The sequence below is a fragment of the Phyllobates terribilis genome, unplaced genomic scaffold (assembly GCF_046119375.1).
Source record: "Phyllobates terribilis strain yellow unplaced genomic scaffold, ASM4611937v1 Scaffold_1__5_contigs__length_1240528914, whole genome shotgun sequence".
Classification (NCBI taxonomy): Eukaryota; Metazoa; Chordata; class Amphibia; order Anura; family Dendrobatidae; genus Phyllobates; species Phyllobates terribilis.
This window is the reverse complement of record NW_027362761.1, coordinates 530845591-530865914: the sequence shown is the minus strand read 5'-3', so window position 1 is coordinate 530865914 and position 20324 is coordinate 530845591. Positions and strand designations below refer to the sequence as shown.

Below are 20324 nucleotides of genomic sequence, written 5' to 3'. Positions count from 1 at the left end.
CTTATGTAACCCTCCAACCTGCAATGCGGTCTCCAGACTGCTATAAGCCTTTGCTCCTCTCTGGAAGTGAGCGAGGTCAGCACATTCACAGCCCTCCGAAGCATTGCTAACACCCGCGGCTCCAGGACCAAAAAATCTCAGCCCCGACATGGGCTCAATCTTATCGTATCGAACTTTATGGACAAATATTTTTATTAGTGTAAGCCATAAAAGATGCCAGCAGGCTTTCTCCAGTCCCCAATATATGTTTTACTGCAGAAGGAGCAATGTGGTGAGGAGGCAGCGCTGGGGTGCGCAGCGGTACACATGCTCCAGTATGGTGGCTTCCCGCAGCCGTCGCTATGCTGTCTTTACAGTTACAAGTGCAATTTGTTCCAATCAGTTTTTGCTTCTTTAATGGCATTTCCTATTTTCGTTAAATATTCACACATAACTTTATAGGCAATGCGTTGTTAATTAAGGGCTCAGCGGGGCACTATAAGTTATTTTAATAGGCATGAAATCATTCATTCCAGCCAGCCATTACAGTCATCATTGTAACGCATTTTACAATAGCTGCAGTTGATCCTCTATAACATAAAGACATCTGCTCCAGGTGCTCCACGTTCATTACGATACCCCTTACCCACATGCTGGACGAGCCTTGCAATAGTCAGGTTTACACATGGGGGAAAATATGAAATAATGAGCAAAAAAGATAATCCGTTAAGTGGCAATATATTAATGTTACATATAAATACTGCTTTATATCTTTATTATTAAAGCGTACCTGTCCTTTTATACAAAACCCTGTAGACTAACGTGGACTTGCTGAACTCATCCCCACTAGTTAGAGCAGCTTTCGGTGCACTTTACTATGTCCAGGAACATATGATCTGTAACTTGCCATCCTTTCTTTTTCAGTAGCATTCTGTCCGCACTATAGGTGCTTGAGCTTTCTCTTTCATTTCCCAGAATGCATTGCATTTGTTATTGGCTTGCCTTCCCTAAACTGAAAGCTCACCTCTCTGTTATGCCTGTATGTAATGTGACAGACAGGAGAGCAAGAGCAGAAGAAAAAGACCCGTCCCCACCTCCTGTAATCTGACACGGTGTTTCTGCTGCTAGATGGATTACACTTGACAACAGGCAGAGGACAGGACGTTATGCAGAAGGGAGGCACCTGATGGTCGTCACTTTGAAGTGATATTCTTGAAGAAACGACTAATTTGCAGATTGCCTATTTATCAGATCATCTATCAAGTGAACATGAGATCAAGCTGTCTGGACCATTAAAAATCATTGTATGAGATAAAAAGGTTTGCTGTTTTCCAGAAATAGTGCCGCACTTGCAGTACACGTGGAATGCGCTGAACACTTTGTTATAAAATATCTGTATATCAGGGTTCTGGTTCTGCAACTTTCCATTGGATATTCTCTATCAAGATATTTGTCATCTGTGAATGGGAACATTTCATTTTAGGTTCTGTTCTTAAGCTGCTTTGTATATTTAGTTTTAGGAACAAACGGAATACATTCCCAAAATGAATTAATTCGCCAAATCATGCAAACAGAAGCAGCGGGGCCCACAGATTATTATGGGATCTGCCTGCTTTCCGCATGTTGTCCATTTTTACAACAGAAGAATAAGTGCGGCATGCAGAACTTTTTCTTCTGTACTGAAAATGGCAAATCAAGCAGACCCAATAATAATCAATGTGGCCCTTTCCCTTCTGTTTACATCACTTATATCTTTGTCTGCCCTTATTCACACACAAGTCAACTCAGACATACGGTAAGGTTTTTAATATTAGACTGTGTGAGAACCTTGGTCAATGGTGGGATAGGCTTTTAGGCTTTTTTTTAAATCAAAACCAAGTACCCCATGTGAATTAAATTACTTATTCAGTTACAGCAGGGTTTAGGCTCATTTTGGGTGCTCATGGGGTGCACGTATATAATGCTGGGCAGCCCGCCTGGTCTAATAGTAAGGGCGTCATCAATCGGTTGCAAGCCAGATACTGTGCATCACATGTATCTGTGTGACTGGCGTCCTATGCAGGCCTCATCTGGGTGCATTTTTAATACTACAGAGCCACCCCTCCATGAATTGGTAGGTTAGTGAGTGGCTGTCTGCATCAGTATTTTGCACCTGTGCTGCCCCCGCCTTTATAATAGGGGTCTGCTGCATCCCGCTAGTGCATTGGTAATCTGACCTGGTGTTGGTTAGGCAGGTTTCTTTTCTGTGATGTTTTATGTAAATTTTTGCACAAATTTCGTTTTGAAAGTGTACGAAACGCCTGTTAAAAAAAAAAGCACAGATCTCAAGAGCTTTTTATAGTGTTTTTCTAAACATTTTAGCGACATTTTGGAAATATTCTAATGCTGCAGAACAACCAAAAACTATGTATATGACTTGTTTGCTATAACCTCCAGGCCTGGTTTAGATGGTCGTATTTTTGAGCAACACAATCCTATGTATCAGAGAGAAAACTTGGTGGAGACAATTCTAATTATAATGGCAGTGTGAAAAGGGATTAAAGAATACCTGTCACTTGCTCGATAAAATTTCTGTTTTGCTCTGCGTTGCTCCATTGCAGAGATATTCACATTTGTTTCCTCTGGAGCGCACTATGTGATATCTCTGATTTGCAGTCCAATTGGGTGTTTCTTCAGAGTCTTCTCTGGGGGCGTGCGCTTTCTCCCCTCCCTCCCAGATGCTGCCAATCACAACTCAGCAATACCTGAGAAGGATAGACTGCTAAATCAGCTGCTGAGCTGTGACTGCCAGGAATTGGAAAGGAGGGATGAGAGCGCTCCCCCCAGAAAAAACTCTGAAAAAACGCCCAGTTGGACTGCAAAGCAAAGATTTCACATACTGTGCTCCAAAAGAAAAGAAACAAATGTGAATCTCTCAGCAATGGAGCGATGACGTGGAAAACGAAAATAAGCGGCAGAATCAGGGAGACTCATATTTTTATAAGGTATTTACATACATTTTTTGAGCAAGTGACAAGTCCTCTTCAATGCATTAGTTTGTTAAAATATTTTTTTTTACGAGGATATGACATCACTTTATGATTGGTGAGGGTCATGGTAAACACTGGGGGTCGTCGTATTCAAGCAAGTAGGCTCCGATACTAAAGAGAATTTGTCACCAGGTTGTTGCCACTTAATCCTGCATATGTTAATGAGCCGCCTACCACTTATTTTCATCTTTCTGCGCACACTGTGCATAGGCAGAAAGCTGCCAGTGATGTAGGCGGGGTTATACCGAGTTCAGCATTCAGAGCACTGCTAGATCTGCAGCAGATTAAAACAGTGACTGTATCAAAAGGACAGCAAGCAGCCCGGTAACGGATACATCACTGGAATCAGGGTCTCTGCCCCTGGATCATGCTGCTCTCAGATGGGAGGGGTGGGTAAAAACCTGTTGACAGAAACCCCTTTAAAAGGTGTTGTTAGGACACCCCTCACGCACATGGAGAGCTGCTAACAAGCGATTCTTGCAGACATCTATGTGGCAGCTACATCTTTACTAAGGAGTATAAATAAGGAGTATAAATGATAAAATTTAAAAAAAAAATAAAAATGATTTGCAGAAATTCTGAAGTGTTACTTCTTAGGACGGCGCGATGTAAATATTTTCGATAAATTATTTTTGCTTTCTCCATGAGGATATATTAGACTTCCAGTGTGAAGCAGCGCTGGCAGAGACCACAGAAGTGCAGTCTGTTGAGATAACTCGATATTAATGCATAAATGAAAGCAAATCTAGTGTAGTGTGTATAATGCAGAGAGGGATTCCACGGCCTGCTATGACCCACATTCTGCCAAAGGGCCTTGCAACAACGTCTAGACTGGCGCATTCAGATGACATTCGTGCTTTTGTATGGAAAAATTGTCCACAAAACACCCTGCAGGCTGACAAAGCAAAGACGCTTGTTAACTAAGAACAGCTTGTTGGCTAAAGTGGATAGCAATAAATAAGCATGATTTTTCAGAACAGGTGCACCCTGGACCCGAAAGAATGAATGCGGCAATAGTTCTAAATCCAGCAGTGTTTATGGCTGTCTAAGTGTGTCTGTATCTATTAAACAGCATAATTAAAGTCGGATACAAGGAAATTTACCACTGAAAGAAAAACAGTTTACAACTCAAACATCCCCCAGAAACGGATCAAGCTTATGTGCACACTGCCAGCCTGTGTAAGGAATACCGCCACCCTGTGCCAACAAAACACAGGTGTCACGGCGTAACGTAGAGGATTGACACATGGACGGTCTCAGGGCCACAAACTTTATTCTTATGAGATCATAGGTGCTATTCCAAATTACATACGGGTACACGTTTCCATCATAGGAACATAAAAATATTGTCAATACAGAAGACGGCACCCAACTGAAACCTCTGAGGTTCCACTAGTGATGGGCGAAAGTGCTCGCTACTCGAGTTTGCATCGGGTGCTTGGGTACTCACCGAGTCTCGTGTGTGCTCCAGCGACATACTCGAGTGCCGGCCCTGCATGTTTAGCAGCTGTTATACAGTCAAAACACAAGCGGGGATTGCCAGTGTATGACAGGCAATCCTGCATGGTATTTTTTGTCTATCTAACAGCTGCGAAACTTGCGGGATGGGGACTTGAGTATGTCGCTCGAGCACCCATGAGACTCTGTGAGTACCCGATGCAAACTCAAGTAGAACGGACTTTCATTCTTCACTAGTGGAACCTCAGAGGTTTCTGTTGGGTGCCGTCTTGCAGATTCTGTATTGACTATATTTTTAATAGCTCCGGGGACCTACCACACCCGACGAGTGTTTTGCACTGAAATGCTTCGTCCAGGGGTGTTTTGCACTGAAATGCTTCGTCCAGGGGGTAAGTGTGAAACGCGCGTCGGGTATGGTGGATCCCTGAAGCCATTATAGAGGTAAAGTGTGGTATTTATTTCTTATGTCTACAGTCATTTCGTCCTATACATAGATTACGGTTACCTGGTGGAGTTTGAGACATGATGTGTTGTCAGACTTACTGTGATATAATTATCATACAAATGCAACAGTGAATGTATATTTAGAATGAAATATTTGTTACCACTTGGCTGTTAATCAATTCACTTGTATGAATTTGTCTGACCCTTGATGCATCTATCTTGAAATTATTTTTCCTTATTAGGCCTTCATGTTTAAATATACTCACTAACTACTATTGGTACTATGCAAATTTGATATGGAGTACAGACCTCTTTACACATCATCTGGGTTCTCCCACCTTGTGGATCATATGTGGTTTGTCTCATTTTTGTGTTTTTATATCATCTTTAATAAAAATTCATTTTTTAATAAGGATCTGGCCCATATGTAAAGCTTGTTTCTTTGGAGTAGTTTGTGTGTATTTGAACAACACAAAAAAACTGAGGGAAAAAAGGCAAATTGGACATAATTTCATACTAAACCCCAAAAATGGTTCCGACAAAATTGTTGGCACCCTCAACTTAATATTTGGTTGCAAACTCTTTGGAATAAATAACTGCGATCAATCTCTTCCTATAACCATCAACAAGCTTCTTGCATCTCTCAACTGGAATTTTGGACCACTCTTCTTCTGCAAACTGCTCCAGGTCTCTCATATTTGAAGGTGCCTTCTCCCAACAGCAATTTTAAAATCTCTCCCCAGTTGTTCGATGGCATTTAGATTTGGACTCACTGCTGGTCACTTCAGAAATCTCCAGAGCTTTATTTCCATCCATTTCTGGGTGCTTCTTGAAGTATGTTTGGGGTCATTGTCCTGCTGAAAGACCCATGACGCAAACCCAGCTTTCTGACACTGGGCACTACATTGTGACCCAAAATGATTTGGCAATCTCCAGATTTCATCATGCCTTGCACATAATCAAGGCACCCAGAGCCAGAGGCAGCAAAACAACCCCGAAACATCTTTGAACCTCCACCATATTTGACTGCAGGTACTGTGTTCTGTTCTTTTCTTTGTCGGTCTCATGCCGTTTTTGGTAAACAGTAGAATGATGTGCTTTACCAAAAAGCTGTACCTTGGTCTCATCTGCCCACAAGACGCTTTCCCAAAAGAATTTTGGCTTACTCACGTACATTTTGGCAAACTGCAGTCTAGCTTTTTTATGTCTGTGTCAGCAGTGGAGTCCTGCTGGGTCTCATGTCACAACGTTTCATTTCATTCAAATGTCGACGAGTAGTTTGCGCTGACACTGATGCACCTTGAGCTTGCAGGACAGCTTGAATTTATTTAGAACTTGATTGGGGTTGTTTATCCACCGTCCAGACTATCCTGTGTTGCAATCTTTCACCAATTTCTCTCTGCCGTCCACGTCCAGAGAGATTAGATACAGTGCCATGGATTGTAAACTTTTTGATTATGTTGCGTACCGTCCGACAAAGGAACATTAAGATCTCTGGAGATGGACTTGTAACTTTGAGATTGTTGATATTGTTCAACAACTTTGGTTCTCAAGTCCTCAGACAGTTCTCTTCCTCACATTCTGTTCTCCATGTTTAGTGTGGCACACACAGACACACAATGCAAAGATTAAGTCAACTTCTCCCCTTTTTATCTGATTTCAGGTGTGATTTTCATATTGCCCACATCTGTTACTTGCCACAGGTGAGCTTGATCGAGCATAACATGCTTGAAACAAAGATGTTTACCCACAATTTTGGAAAGGTGCCAACAGTTTTGTCGGGCCCATTTTTTGTGTGAAATTACGTCCAATTTGACTTTCTTCATCTGTATTTTTGTGTTGTTCCAATTCACACAAAAAATAAACATGTGCATAACAACATATGTGTAATTGCAATAATTTTCTGGGAGAAATACTTCATTTTCTGGAACAATTTCAAGGGTGCCAACACTTTTAGCCATGACTATGTATACATATATAATTTTTAACTAATGTAAACCTTCGTTTTTGCAAGACAATATCCAGAGCCCTTCCATATAGCCCAATGAAGAGACGGGTTCACATCCACTTTATGCCCTGGCAAAGCCATTTGTTGTGTTTTGTCTAACGAAATTTGCAGAGCTTTTTCCTGCCTTCTTTCCAGCAGTGAATACCAGCAGAGTCACTTGCAGCGATCAGTGTCTGTGCATCTAGCGTATCGTTTTCAGTTCTACCAGCGGTGACAGGAACTTTGCTGGAAGACGGACAATTTAATCAAATATTTTTGCTTTTACAAGCCTCCAGCCTCAAACCAAACTTACTTTTTTCTTTTTTTTATTCTTTATAGCAAAGCAACAAGGGTCTTTATGTTGTCACAGATCATCATCAACTCAAGTGAGCCATGTCTCGTTTTGTTTTTCTTTTCACCTCATAAAGCCGCATGGAGATGTCAGACGGACTGTGGCTACAATACGAGGAAAATGAGTATATTCAAGATGTAGAGAGCAAAAGTTGAGGCAAGAGTTGTCCAGCGGCGGACACGCCAGGGCCAGATTCTGCCCTTTTTCTCATACCCGTTTCACACATATGATGTAGATTTTTCTTTACGTTACCCAGCTGTTTTATGACAATTCAGAAATTTAGAAAGACAAACTTGTCTCCGAGTGTGTAGGAACATCAAGATACGCCCAGTTAAACTATTAGGGAATGTGTCTACAGAGCTTTTTGAACAGTTTTTTTGCATGGGATCCTCTCAGCTCCAAAATCCTGATTCAAAAACTCTTGGAAAACCCTACAAATTCATTTTTGTGGGAAATCCACTGTTCTATTCATAAGAGGAGTTGGAATTTTTTTTTTCCTGAAGAGATTTTGATTTCTTTTAAGAGGATCCTGAAGGAAACCTCTCCAAACTAGGTATTATCCAAATCAAAAGGCTGCAAAGAACACTTCAGAATGTGGACACAGACTTAAAGGATTTTTTTTTTTGTGGGTGTGTGAGGGGGTGGGGTGCGGAAATGGAGCATTAAGTGAAGTGTCAAAAATTTTTTGTGCATAACCGTTAGGAGTCCAAAACAGCTCTCAGGAGGTGAGCAAAAGACAAAAGGGCAAAGATGAAAACTTCCCTGATTTTTAAAATGTGAAATGAGTTGTTCCCTCTCATGAAAAGTTAACCCTCGGCTATTATAAAGAAACAAACCGTATAGCACTCACCCTTCCCGGGTCCACCTGTGCATCTCACCACTGTTCCTGGTGCTAGGCATTGGCTGCGGCTCTGATGTCACGTCAACAGCCAATCAGTGCGCTCATTCCAAGCTGAGCAGCTTCTTTTAATTGCAGATTTTCGCTATATAACATGGCTGACATCTGCCCTGTGTGAACATAGCTCAATTCTTTACTGTGAGGCCATGTTCACAAACTTCAGTATTTGGTCAGTATTTTAAATACGGATGTAAAATACTGACCAAATACTGAACGTGTGACTGTGGCCTGAATCATTAAGGAATCAAGATCATGCAAATTTTTTTTTCCGTGTGAACAAATGTAAGATATGATAAAATTGTCATGCATATGGCGGTGTGAGTTCTATATTCAGTGCCAATTGTCTCAAATCCTGTCCCGGAGAAGACACCAAAGTCTTTTCCAAACCCCTATGGCCAGGTTCCCATCAGGTTTGGCTGCACCTCATGACTTTTGGCTTATGTTTGACTACCTGAAGAACGGGATTCAGATGTGTCCCCTATGGAGCCTTTGGCTTTGATAACGCAAACAGAGTCCAAAAACAAACTTTTGGCTCACTTTGATCTCCTCACCGGCGGTATCTGGTTTTACATACAGTACAGACTAAAAGTTTGGACACAACTTCTCATTTAAAGATTTTTCTGTATTTTCATGACGATGAAAATTGTACATTCACACTGAAGGCATCAAAACTATGAATTAACACATGTGGAATTATATACTTAACAAAAAAGTGTGAAACAACTGAAAATATGTCTTATATTCTAGGTTCTATAAAGTAGCCACCTTTTGCTTTGATGACTGCTTTGCACACTCTTGGCATTCTCTTGATGAGCTTCAAGAGGTAGTCACCGGAAATGGTCTTTCAACAATCTTGAAGGAGTTCCCAGAGATGCTTAGCACTTGTTGGCCCTTTTGCCTTCACTCTGCGGTCCAGCTCACCCCAAACTATCTCAATTGGGTTCAGGTCTCGTGAATATATACACACAGTGTCTTGTGAAAGTATTGTCCCCCTTGAACTTTTCTACCTTTTGCCACATTTGTGGCTTCAAACAAAGATATAAAATTCAAATTTTTTTGGGAAGAATCAACAACAAGTGGGACACAATCGTGAAGTGGAACGAAATTTATTGGATATTTTAAACTTTTTAAAAAAATTAAAAACTGAAAAGTGGGGCGTGCAATATTATTCGGCCCCCTTGAGTTAATACTTTGCAGCGCCAACTTTTGCTGCGATTACAGCTGTAAGTTGCTTGGGGTATGTCTCTATCAGTTTTGCACATCGAGAGGCTGAAATTCTTGCCCCTTCTTCCTTGCAAAACAGCTCGAGATCATTGAATTTGGATGGAGGGCGTTTGTGAACAGCCGTTTTCAGCTCTTTCCACAGATTCTCGATTGCATTCAGGTCTGGACTTTGACTTGGCCATTCTAACACCTGGATACGTTTATTTTTGAACCATTCCATTGTAGATTTTGCTTTATGTTTGGGATCATTGTCTTGTTGGAAGATAAATCTCAGTCCCTGTCTCAGGTCTTTTGCAGACTCCAACAGGTTTTCTTCCAGAATGGTCCTGTATTTGGCTCCGTCCATCTTCCCATCAATTTTAACCATCTTCCCTGTCCCTGCTGAAGAAAAGCAGGCCTAAACCATGATGCTGCCACCACCATGTTTGATAGTGGGGATGGTGTTTTGAGGGTGATGAGCTGTGTTGCTTTTACGCCAAACATATCGTTTTGCATTGTGGCCAAAAAGTTCGATTTTGGTTTCATCTGACCAGAGCACCTTATTCCACATGTTTGGTGTGTCTCCCAGGTGGCTTGTGGCTAACTTCAAACGAGACTTTTTATGGATATTTTTGAGAAATGGCTTTCTTCTTGCCACTCTTTCATAAAGGCCAGATTTGTGCAGTGTGCAACTGATTGTTGTCCTATGGACAGACTCTCCCACCTCAGCTGTAGATCTCTGCAGTTCATCCAGAGTGATCAAGGGCCTTTTGGCTGCATCTCTGATCAGTCTTCTCCTTGTTTGAGATGAAAGTTTAGAGGGACGGCCGGGTCTTGGTAGATTTGCAGTGGTCTGATACTCCTTCCATTTCAATATGATCGCTTGCACAGTGCTCCTTGAGATGTTTAAAACTTGGGAAATCTTTTTGTATCCAAATCCGGCTTTAAACTTCGCCACAACAGTATCTCGGACCTGCCTGGTGTGTTCCTTGGTCTTCATGATGCTCTCTGCACTTGAAACAGAACCCTGAGACTATCACAGAGCAGGTGCATTTATAGGAGACTTGATTACACACAGGTGGATTCTATTTATCATTACCAGTCATTAAGGACAACATTGGATCATTCAGAGATCCTCACTGATCTTCTGGAGTGAGTTTGCGCCACTGAAATTAAAGGGGCCAAATAATATTGCACGCCCCACTTTTCAGTTTTTAATTTTTTTAAAAAGTTTCAAATATCCAATAAATTTTGTTACATTTCACGATTGTGTCCCACTTGTTGTTGATTCTTCCCCAAAAATTAGAATTCTATATCTTTATGTTTCAATGTGGCAAAAGGTAGAAAAGTTCAACGGGGCCAAATACTTTCACAATGTACTATATATATTTAAAGATTTTTCTGTATTTTCAAGACTATGAACATTGTACATTCACACTGAAGGCATCAAAACTATGAATTAACACATGTGGAATTATATACTTAACAAAAAAGTGTGAAACAACTGAAAATATGTCATATTCTAGGTTCTTCAAAGTAGCCACCTTTTGCTTTGATGACTGCTTTGCACACTCTTGGCATTCTCTTGATGAGCTTCAAGAGGTAGTCTTATCCATCTGGCAATCGTAGGTTTTGATGGTTTACACCCCTTCCTAACACCCTGGTGACATATGAAAAGGGACCTATCTACTCTAGACTCTTTAGTGACTGAAAGATATTTAATGATACATCTCCTCACGTCTAATGTGTGAAGGTTCTCTTCCTTCTCGCTCTTTGGAGAGGAACAGAAGGTAGGAAGGACCATTTCTTGAGTTCTATGAAAGCGAGAGGGTAGTTTCGGAAGATAGGATAATCCTTAAGCCAGATCCGGCCTATCCACTAGAATTTTGGTAAATGGATGGGCCATGGATAGAGCTTGAATGTCGCTTACTCTTCTGGCTGATGTTAAGGCGACAAATAGGGCTGTTTTTAGGGTAACTATTTTTAGAGAAGCTGATTCCAAAGGCTCGAAAGGCAGGTTAGTTAGTGCAGTCAGGACCAGGTTTAAGTCCCAAGGAATTACTCTTGTTTTATCAATGGGTCTAGATCTAAACGATGCTTTGATGAAAGGAGAGATACAGTAATTAGCTGCTAAATCCTGGGAAAATAAGGCTCCCAGAGCTGAGACCTGGACCTTCAAGGTGCTGGTGGATAACCCCAACTCTAGACATTTTTGTAGAAATTCTAATATTTTCCCAATGGGAGCTGCTTCTCCTACCCTATCATCTGAAAAGGATAGGAACTTTCGCCAGGTCCTGGAATAAATACATATAGTAACCTGTTCCTACTACGTAGAAGGGTGTCTGTGAGGTTTGATGAGAAGCCTGTGCTGATTAATAATTGCCTTTCAAGTTCCATGCCGTAAGATGCAGTCCCCACGTTGGAGGATGAACAATTGGCCCTTGTGAAAAAAGATCCGGGATCTTTGGTAAGATCCAAGGATCGGATACCGACATGTCTTTTAGGCAAGAGAAGCAGGGCCTCTTGGGCCAGAAAGGAGCTATGAGGATGACCCGGGCTCTGTCCTTTCTGATTTTCCTTAGGACCACTGGAAGGAGTAATGAAGGAGGAAACGCGTACGCCAGGCTGAAATTTCCAGGGAAGTAGAAGAGCGTCCACCGCCAGGGGATTTTCCCTGGGTTCAGAGAACAGAATTCCAGAACCTTGCGATTCCGTTTTGTGGCAAACAGATCCACTTTTGGAAGGCCCCACATGAGATCTATCTGAGCAAAGATCTGAGAATTTAGCGCCCATTCTCTTTCCTTCAGAATGCTGTGGCTCAGAAAGTCTGCCTTGACGTTTTCTTTCCCTTTTAGATGCAAGGGAGAGTAGAGGACTTTCTGCTTTTTGAAAGAGCTCGTCCACCACTCTCAAGGTTTTTGACTTTGCACCCCCTTGATGGTTCACATATGCCATTGACACTTGATTGTCTGATAATATGAGGACGTCTCGACCCTGTAGAGATATAAGGAATTTGCTTACTGCTTGATCTATAGCCAATAGTTCTTTAACGTTAGAGGAAAGGTTTTTCTCACTCTCTGACCATAGCCCCTGAACTATATTTCCATCTAAGTGAGCTCCCCATCCTGTGGGACTTGCATCCGTGGTTAACACATGGGAAGGACTTACTTCCCAGGGGACCCCCCGAACTAGGTTCCTAGTCTCCAACCACCATTTAAGGGACTGAACTAAGCGAGGGGATAAGGTTAAAGTATTTTCAAGACAGCCCCCTAGCACTGATTCATTGTACAACTCATCCCACTGAAGGGCTCTAGAGTGGAATTGTGCCCACTTAACCACGGAAAAACATGAAGTTAAAGTGCCTAATCGGGACATCGCACTACGAAGAGACAGAGGGTTTATCTATGGCTTTTTTAACCAAACCCTGGATTGATTTAACCTTTAAGGCTGGTAGACTAGAAGACTGTTCTTCTGAATTGAGAATAATCCCCAGAAATTGTTGGGCTTTCATGGGAGTTAATTTAGACTTTGGCAAGTTTAACAACCACCCCAACACTTCCAGTATGGACATAACTTCTGTTAGATGGGCTTTACATTGAGGAAAAGAATTACCCACTATAAGGAAATTGTCGATGGTAGGGGATTATAAGAATGTCTTTCTCCCTGACATGAGCCATGGCTTCTGCCACTACTTTAGTAAAAACTCTCAGAGCGATGGAAAGACCGAAGGGAAGGGAAGTGTACTGAAAGTGTTTTATTACACCTTGCATCTCTAACGCCACCCTTAGGTATTTTTGATAACCTCTGTGAATGTGTACATGATAGTATGTATCTTTAAGATCTAAATCGGGAAAAAGAAGTTAAATTGTTGATTTCAAAGATTTTAAATGTATGAATTTTCAGGTGTCTATTCAGGGATCTCAGATTAATTATAGTCCTGAAAGAACCGTCTGGCTTGGAGACCAAAAAGAGAGGGGAGTGGAACCCTCTACCTCTCTCTACCTCCGGGACCTCAACTAGCACAGATTTCTTCACTAGGTCATGGATCTCGGACTGACATAAAGGGGAAGAACCGGAGGGAGTAACCAGAAACCTTCTGTATGGGAGTGATTGGAACTCCAATTTTAATCCTGATCTCACCAGGCCAAGGATCCAGCTACTTGCTGTAATAAGCTCCCAGTCTGGGAGAAAGGAGGTTAATCTTCCTCCCACCTGGACCGACCATCATTGTCCTGACTTTCGTGCCCCTTGGGAAGACGTGCCAAAAAGTAAACCTCTACTTTTCTGGTTACGGGCTTCATATTTGTCCTGTTCTTTAGTCTGTCTTTTCCGGACAATCCTCTTCCTCCTGAACGACAGTTTGTAAGTAGGCAGGGATACAGCGGGAAATCCTTTTTTTGAGTCTCCAGCTTTCTCCAATAAATCATCCATGGCAGGACCAAACAGGTACTGACCTTCACAAGGGATAGAACAGAGTCTAGATCTGGCTTGTATGTTCCCCGGCCAACACTTGAGCCACAGAGCCCGCCGGGCAGAATTAGATAAGGCTGCTGATCTTGCTGCTAACCTGATGGAGTCCGCTGAGACGTCAGCAAGGAACACCGCAGCACCTTGAACAAGAGGGATGGAGGATAGGATTTCTGTCCTAGATACTCCCTCTTTTAGCTGGGTTCCTAACTGCTGCAACCAGATCATTAGGGATCTGAAGGTGCAGGTGGTAGCCACTGCTGGTTTTAAGGCGCCTGCTGCGGCTTCCCACGTTCCTTTTAGGAAGGTGTCTGCCTTCCTATCTAGAGGGTCCTTTAGGGCTCCCATGTCTTCGAATGGTAAGGAGGACTTCATAGAAGCTTTGGTTATAGCTACGTCGAGTCTGGTGCCTTAGACTATGGGCTATCTTCAAAGGGGTATCTTCTTTTAAAAGAAGGTGGCAGAGAACTTTTACTCTCTGGTCTCTTCCAATCTGTGTCAATTAGGGCCTGTATTTTATTATTCATAGGGAAACATCTTTCCTTCCTATGGTCTAGTCCCTTAAACATTACATCCTCCATCTCCATCTAGAATCTCTCAGATCTAGTTTCTATAATGCCCATGGTGGACCGGACAGCCTTGAACAATGCATCCACCTCACAAAAGTGGAAACATTGACTACCTGAATCACTGTCAGAGGAGGAGGATGCGTGAGAGGTCATCCAAATCCTTGGTAACCATAGATAGGGAAGAAATATCTGATGTTGGGGAAGGTTCCCTTTTTCGTTTACTTTTAACGTTTTTTTTTTTTTTTTTATAAGGGCCTTGCTAATTTCTTCTTTAATTAAAGATCTCAACCCTGAAGAAAAACTGGGGGATTCCTCCGCCAGTGTCTGGCCAATACAAGAGTGACAGAGTCTCTTCACATAGGTATCAGGCAAAGGGATATTGCATATAGCACATTCCTTGTGTTCAGACTTGGAAATGCATTTCTTGCTCTGAAAAACATTAGAAAGACGGAGTAAACCATTACCAAGTGAACATTCAAAAAGATCCACTTATCCCTGCACAAATACATGGTACCAATATTGCAGAAGAATCTCCTGCTGATGGAGAGTCCCCTCCATCCCCCTCTGGACTGCAGGATTTTTCTTCCTGGCTGAGCTCCATGCTTGTCCGTGGAACAGCTCCCACTTGAATGTGAGCGATGCTCCACAGGCTCTTGCTGCTCTCCAGGTAGCAAAAGATCTTCCTGCTGCTGTAGCTCAGGATCTGCCATCTCACCTGGATGGGCTGGGAAGCACCTGATAGAAATGCCTGTTATAATTTATACCGGCCTCTATCCTCGGCACCTGGTCAATTGACCTCTCGAGTGGCCTAGGAAACCGCCCCCGCCCGGTGGGGAACATCCCCCCTACCTTCCGCTGCACGTCTCCAGCGTGTCTCTGACAGTGACCATCATCCCGGAAGCAGGGTTGAAGAGGCACGCCCACCGGCTTAATAGCCGTGCCTCCGCTGGAGTCACCAGCCGCGTCACCCGCCAACGCGGCCCGAGCGTCCTGCACACATGGGGGACTCCAGGCCACACGCGAGCAGGCGACCCCAGCTAGGAGACGCCGCTGCTACCCAGCGCACATGGAGCAGCCCCCCTGAGCTCTATCGTGGTGCCTCCAGGGAATCCAGACCTGACCGAGGCAGAGAAGATATCCCCGCCTGGATCGGCCAGCCTGGCCTGGGACGGCCAGCCTGGCCTGGGACAAGAAACTTTTCTTCTTTCTTCAGGTAAAACCTGCAGGAGTTCCCATCAAGGACAGAAAACCAAACTGAGGCGAGAGAGAGGTGCCGCCCTTTCAACCAGTAGGTTTCCTGTCCTTGGTGGGCAGATCCTCCTCTCATGGTGCTGTCATGGGTGATCGAATAAAGACAGGGAAGAAGGTTCTAAGACTCCAAAGTTTCATACTTTGGACTCCGTGTGCCTCATCGCAGTCAATTCTCCTTCTGGAGAACGTCTATATCCCGTTTTTCAGGTATCCATATGAAAACTTTTGGCTGCCCAGGTCATGAGTGGGCAGCCAAATGTGGTACAATTGCGGCCCAGATCACAAAATGATTCTTATAATTAAAATAAAGTGTTGCAATGGATAACTTTTATCCCGGGACGCCAGACCACTCCTCCATTAATTTCCTGTGGTGCTGCCGGAAAAGCCAAGTGCAACTCTTGGCAGCCACATATGGTTACACTGCCATTCTTATAGCATTCCTCCTTCTGCCGGATGGTGCGGGTCCAAGTGGTCAGACCTCCACCAATCAAGAGCTTGTATTTTATTTTATATTTTTATTTTACAGATAGGTGAGAACTTGTTTTAACCAGACAACCCCTATTAGCATCTTCCCAAAACATCTACAGTAATTTATTACAGACGTAAAAATCCAGAATGCTTTTTGTTTATTCAAATTACTGAAAATGTGCTTGAAAGCCAATCTCCGTATGTTACGGGGTCTGCACATCGTCAGCTTGTCAATAAGTAGCCAACTTACTTTTGGAAATGACCTGTTCAGCTTCCTGCTGGTTTCGTCATGAACCCATCATGAACCCAGGGTTAGGGCGGGGTCGAAGTGAAAAGAAACCACAATCTCTGTCAACGTGAATGAAAGATGACACGTAGGGCCGGGTAGTCATGGTGCATTTGTTTTTTTTATAATGTGTTTCACAAGCATCTCCTATCAGAGACAACATTCCAGTTCAGTGGAAGACAACGACTCTAAAAAGGTCATTTGTAAAATGTTTTCCAAAGTGGTTGGTTGGCACAGAGTGTTTGCACGTACCTCTACCTTGGCACTGGATCCCTTGACAGCAAAAGCTGTTAAGACCAAATATACAAGGTACCGTATCATAATCCACTTGTTGCCAAAGATATGGAATAAAACGCTTGGCTTCTATCAGAGTTTTGACACCTAGGAGGCAGTGAGGTCCTGAAATTCTTATTCCTTGCTGGTGCACGGAGTCTAGACACCGTGATTTCTCACACTTTCAAAGTCCCTTACAACACTCTTTTGTGATCCTTCCATCTACATGGCTTTCTGCTGGTGACAAGAAAACCTATCCTTTAAGTGACATTTCAATAGGTGAAAGCCTGAGCTTTGCAATTCCTTGAAAACAATATGAACTCTTGAAAAGAACTATATGGCACCAGCCTGAACCCTATCCTGCGAGGGTCACCGAGAGATCGCTGCACAGTCGCAATACTATGAAGCTTAAATTAACTATATAAAAAAAAAAGCCTAACCCAATAGAAAGTATGACCCGAGCATACAAAAACATGTGCTTAACTGAAAAAATGTCCTATTATGTCCCGTCCCATCTCATCCACTTGTTGACCCTGAGTGTACAAAAATGAAAGTTTGAGAGAAAGAATTTATCCTGAAAAAAAGCATCTAGGATGGCTTTAGACTAAGAAAAGGATATCATGTGTATGGGGAAGCCCGACTATAGTTTGACGTCAATTATGGGGGAACAATTGATCAGACAGGTTGGATGTAAAGAGGGAGATTTATCAAGCTACATATGCCGCAATTCAGGAGCAATTTGAGCCAGGAAAAGTTTTTTCATGACTTGCACCATATTAATTATGCATTTTAGAAACTTTCTATACATTGTCTGTCAATATTGCATGGCTTTTTGTAAGGGGTGGAGGGGGGTGACCTAATACGCAATGTGCCAAAATATACAGTCATGGCCAAAAGTATTGAGAATGAGACAAACAGTAATTTTTCCAAAGTTTACTGCTTCATTTTTTGTAATGGCAATTTGCATATACTCCTGAATGTCAAAGAGTGATCAGCTTAACAGCAATTACTGTACTTGCAAAGTCAATATTTGCCCAGAAAATGAACTTTAACCCCCAAAACACATTTCAACATCATTGCAGTCCTGCCTTAAAAGGAGCAGCTAACATCGTTTTAGTGATTGATCCATTAACACAGGTGTGGGTGTTGATGAGGACAGGGCTGGCGATCAATCAGTCATGATTAAGTAAGAATGACATCACTGGACACTTTAAAAGGAGGCTGGTTCTTGGTATCATTGTTTCTCTTCAGTTAACCATGGTTATCTCTAAAGAAACACGTGCAGCCATCATTGCACTGCACAAAAATGGCCTAACAGGGAAGAGTATCGCAGCTACAAAGATTGCACCTCAGTCAACAATCTATCGCATCATCAAGAACTTCAAGGAGAGAGCTTCCATTGTTGTCAAAAAGGCTCCAGGGCGCCCAAGAAAGACCAGCAAGCGCCAGGACCGTATCTTAAAACTGTTTCAGCTGCGGGATCGGACTACCAGCAGTGCGGAGCTTGCTCAGGAATGGCAGCAGGCTGGTGTGAGTGCTTCTGCACGCACTGTGAGGCGGAGACTCTTTGAGCAAGGGCTGGTTTCAAGGAGGGCAGCAAAGAAGCCACTTCTCTCCAGAAAAAACATCAGGGACCAACTGATATTCTGCAAAAGGTACAGGGAGTGGACTGCTGAGGACTGGGGCAAAGTCATTTTCTCTGATGAATCCCCTTTTCGATTGTTTGGGACATCTGGAAAACAGCTTATTCGGAGAAGAAGAGGTGAGCGCTACCACCAGTCTTGTCTCATGCCAACTGTAAAGCATCCTGAAACCATTCATGTGTGGGGTTGCTTCTCAGCCAAGGGAATCGGCTCACTCACAGTCTTGCCTAAAAACACAGAAATGAATAAAGAATGGTACCAGAATATCCTCCAAGAGCAACTTCTCCCAACCGTCCAAGAGCAGTTTGGCGCCCAACAATGCCTTTTCCAGCATGATGGAGCACCTTGCCATAAAGCAAAGGTGATAACTAAATGGCTCATGGAACAAAACATAGAGATTTTGGGTCCATGGCCTGGAAACTCCCCAGATCTTAATCCCATTGAGAACTTGTGGTCAATCATCAAGAGACGGGTGGACAAACAAAAACCAACAAATTCTGGCAAAATGCAAGCATTGATTATGCAAGAATGGACTGCTATCAGTCAGGATTTGGTCCAAAAGTTGATTGAGACCACGCCAGGGAGAATTACAGAGGTCTTGAAGAAGAAGGGGCAACACTGCAAATATTGACTTGCTGCATTAACTCATTCTAACTGTCAATATAACCTATTGGTACTCATAATATGATTGCAATTATATTTCTGTATGTGATATAAACATCAGACAAACACTAATAAAAACCAGAGGCCAGCAGATCATGTGAAAATATAATTTTGGTGTCATTCTCAAAACTTTTGGCCATGACTGTACACAAACATGTTTTCGCTAATTCCTGGCACAAAGTAAGCCAACTAGAAAAAGTCTAAAGATGATAAAGATACATCTGAAGTATTTTAAAACTGTCAAGTGTCTCTAGGTCCCTATACACAGTAGACTAATGACAGCTGAACCTGACAATATTGATGGGTTTGACTGCCAGTCTAAGGAAGCCTCCCAACAAACGATGTCAGGAAACGGGAAAATCCGGTATATCAGATCTCAGACTGTCGATCTTTTTGTCCTCTAACAGATAAGCCGCCACCAGAGAGGTCTGCCAGATCGCTCAGAGTACACAAGAGCACTCGGCAAAGTGAGTGCGTGTATGGGAAAGTAGGAGTCGTCAGATATCGGCCCAACAATCATTAGGTGTTTTCAAGTTTGAACGTCATCTCAGAGCCAAAAAATTGTGGACAGCTTTCTAATCATTAGGTGTTCGACCGCTGTAACCCCCACCAATCCCGAGAACTGGGGCTCTGAAGAGCCTAGGCTGAATGGACCAGGGGTCCATGATGCACACTGCCTCTCCATTCAATCTAATAGGAGTGTTGAAGACCAGCCAAATGTGAACTCGTCAGTCTCCTGCGCTCACATTAAAGAATGAATGGAGCTTCATCAACCTCCACTCCATTCAGCTGGGGACCATCTTCAGAGCCCTGGTTCTTGAGATTAGTAGGGTCCAAGACGGTCAGGCCCCCAATGAATGTAAAGTTATCCCAAATCCTTTGGAAAGGAGATAACTTTCAAAACAACCCTTTAAAAGAGGTTGTCCTCTACTTTAACACTGATGGGCTACCCTAGGATAAGTGATTAATATCTGCTTGGTGGGGGTGCAACACTAACTAACCAACTCCGTCTGCTGTTTAGTGGCAGCAAATGGGTACTGCACATCCACCTCTTTTTCAAATCAATAGAGGGCGGATGTGCAGTACCCAGACACGGCCACTATACAGTAGACTGAGCTGCGCAACTCTGTAACTGAACTATTCCAGCCGGGTTGTCGCAACCCATAGATCAGATATTGATGACCTATCCTAATGATAGGCCATCATTTTTAAAGTAGTGGTCAATGTCTAAGTTCACACTAAAAATTAGACAGTATTAATAAGTAATAAGTTTATGCTGTGGATAACTTCACAGACTGCTCCAGAGATCGGTCCAATGCCGGACTGAGGCTCCTAGGTCCCAGCAGGAGATGAA

General features: G+C 42.8%; 1 protein-coding gene and 1 long non-coding RNA gene across 2 annotated transcripts in view; one reads left to right on the top strand and one right to left on the bottom strand.

Annotated features, from left to right (window-relative positions):
- LOC141268406 (uncharacterized) overlaps window positions 1-2797 on the top strand; it is a 33327-nt gene extending 30530 nt beyond the window's left edge. The window contains exon 3 of the long non-coding RNA XR_012321402.1: window positions 1035-2797. This is a non-coding gene — a long non-coding RNA (uncharacterized lncRNA). The remainder of the gene's footprint in view (window positions 1-1034) is intronic.
- Window positions 1-20324, bottom strand: part of NDUFS4 (NADH:ubiquinone oxidoreductase subunit S4) — a 188491-nt gene that overhangs the window by 19083 nt on the left and 149084 nt on the right. The gene's annotated exons all lie outside the window — the stretch shown is intronic.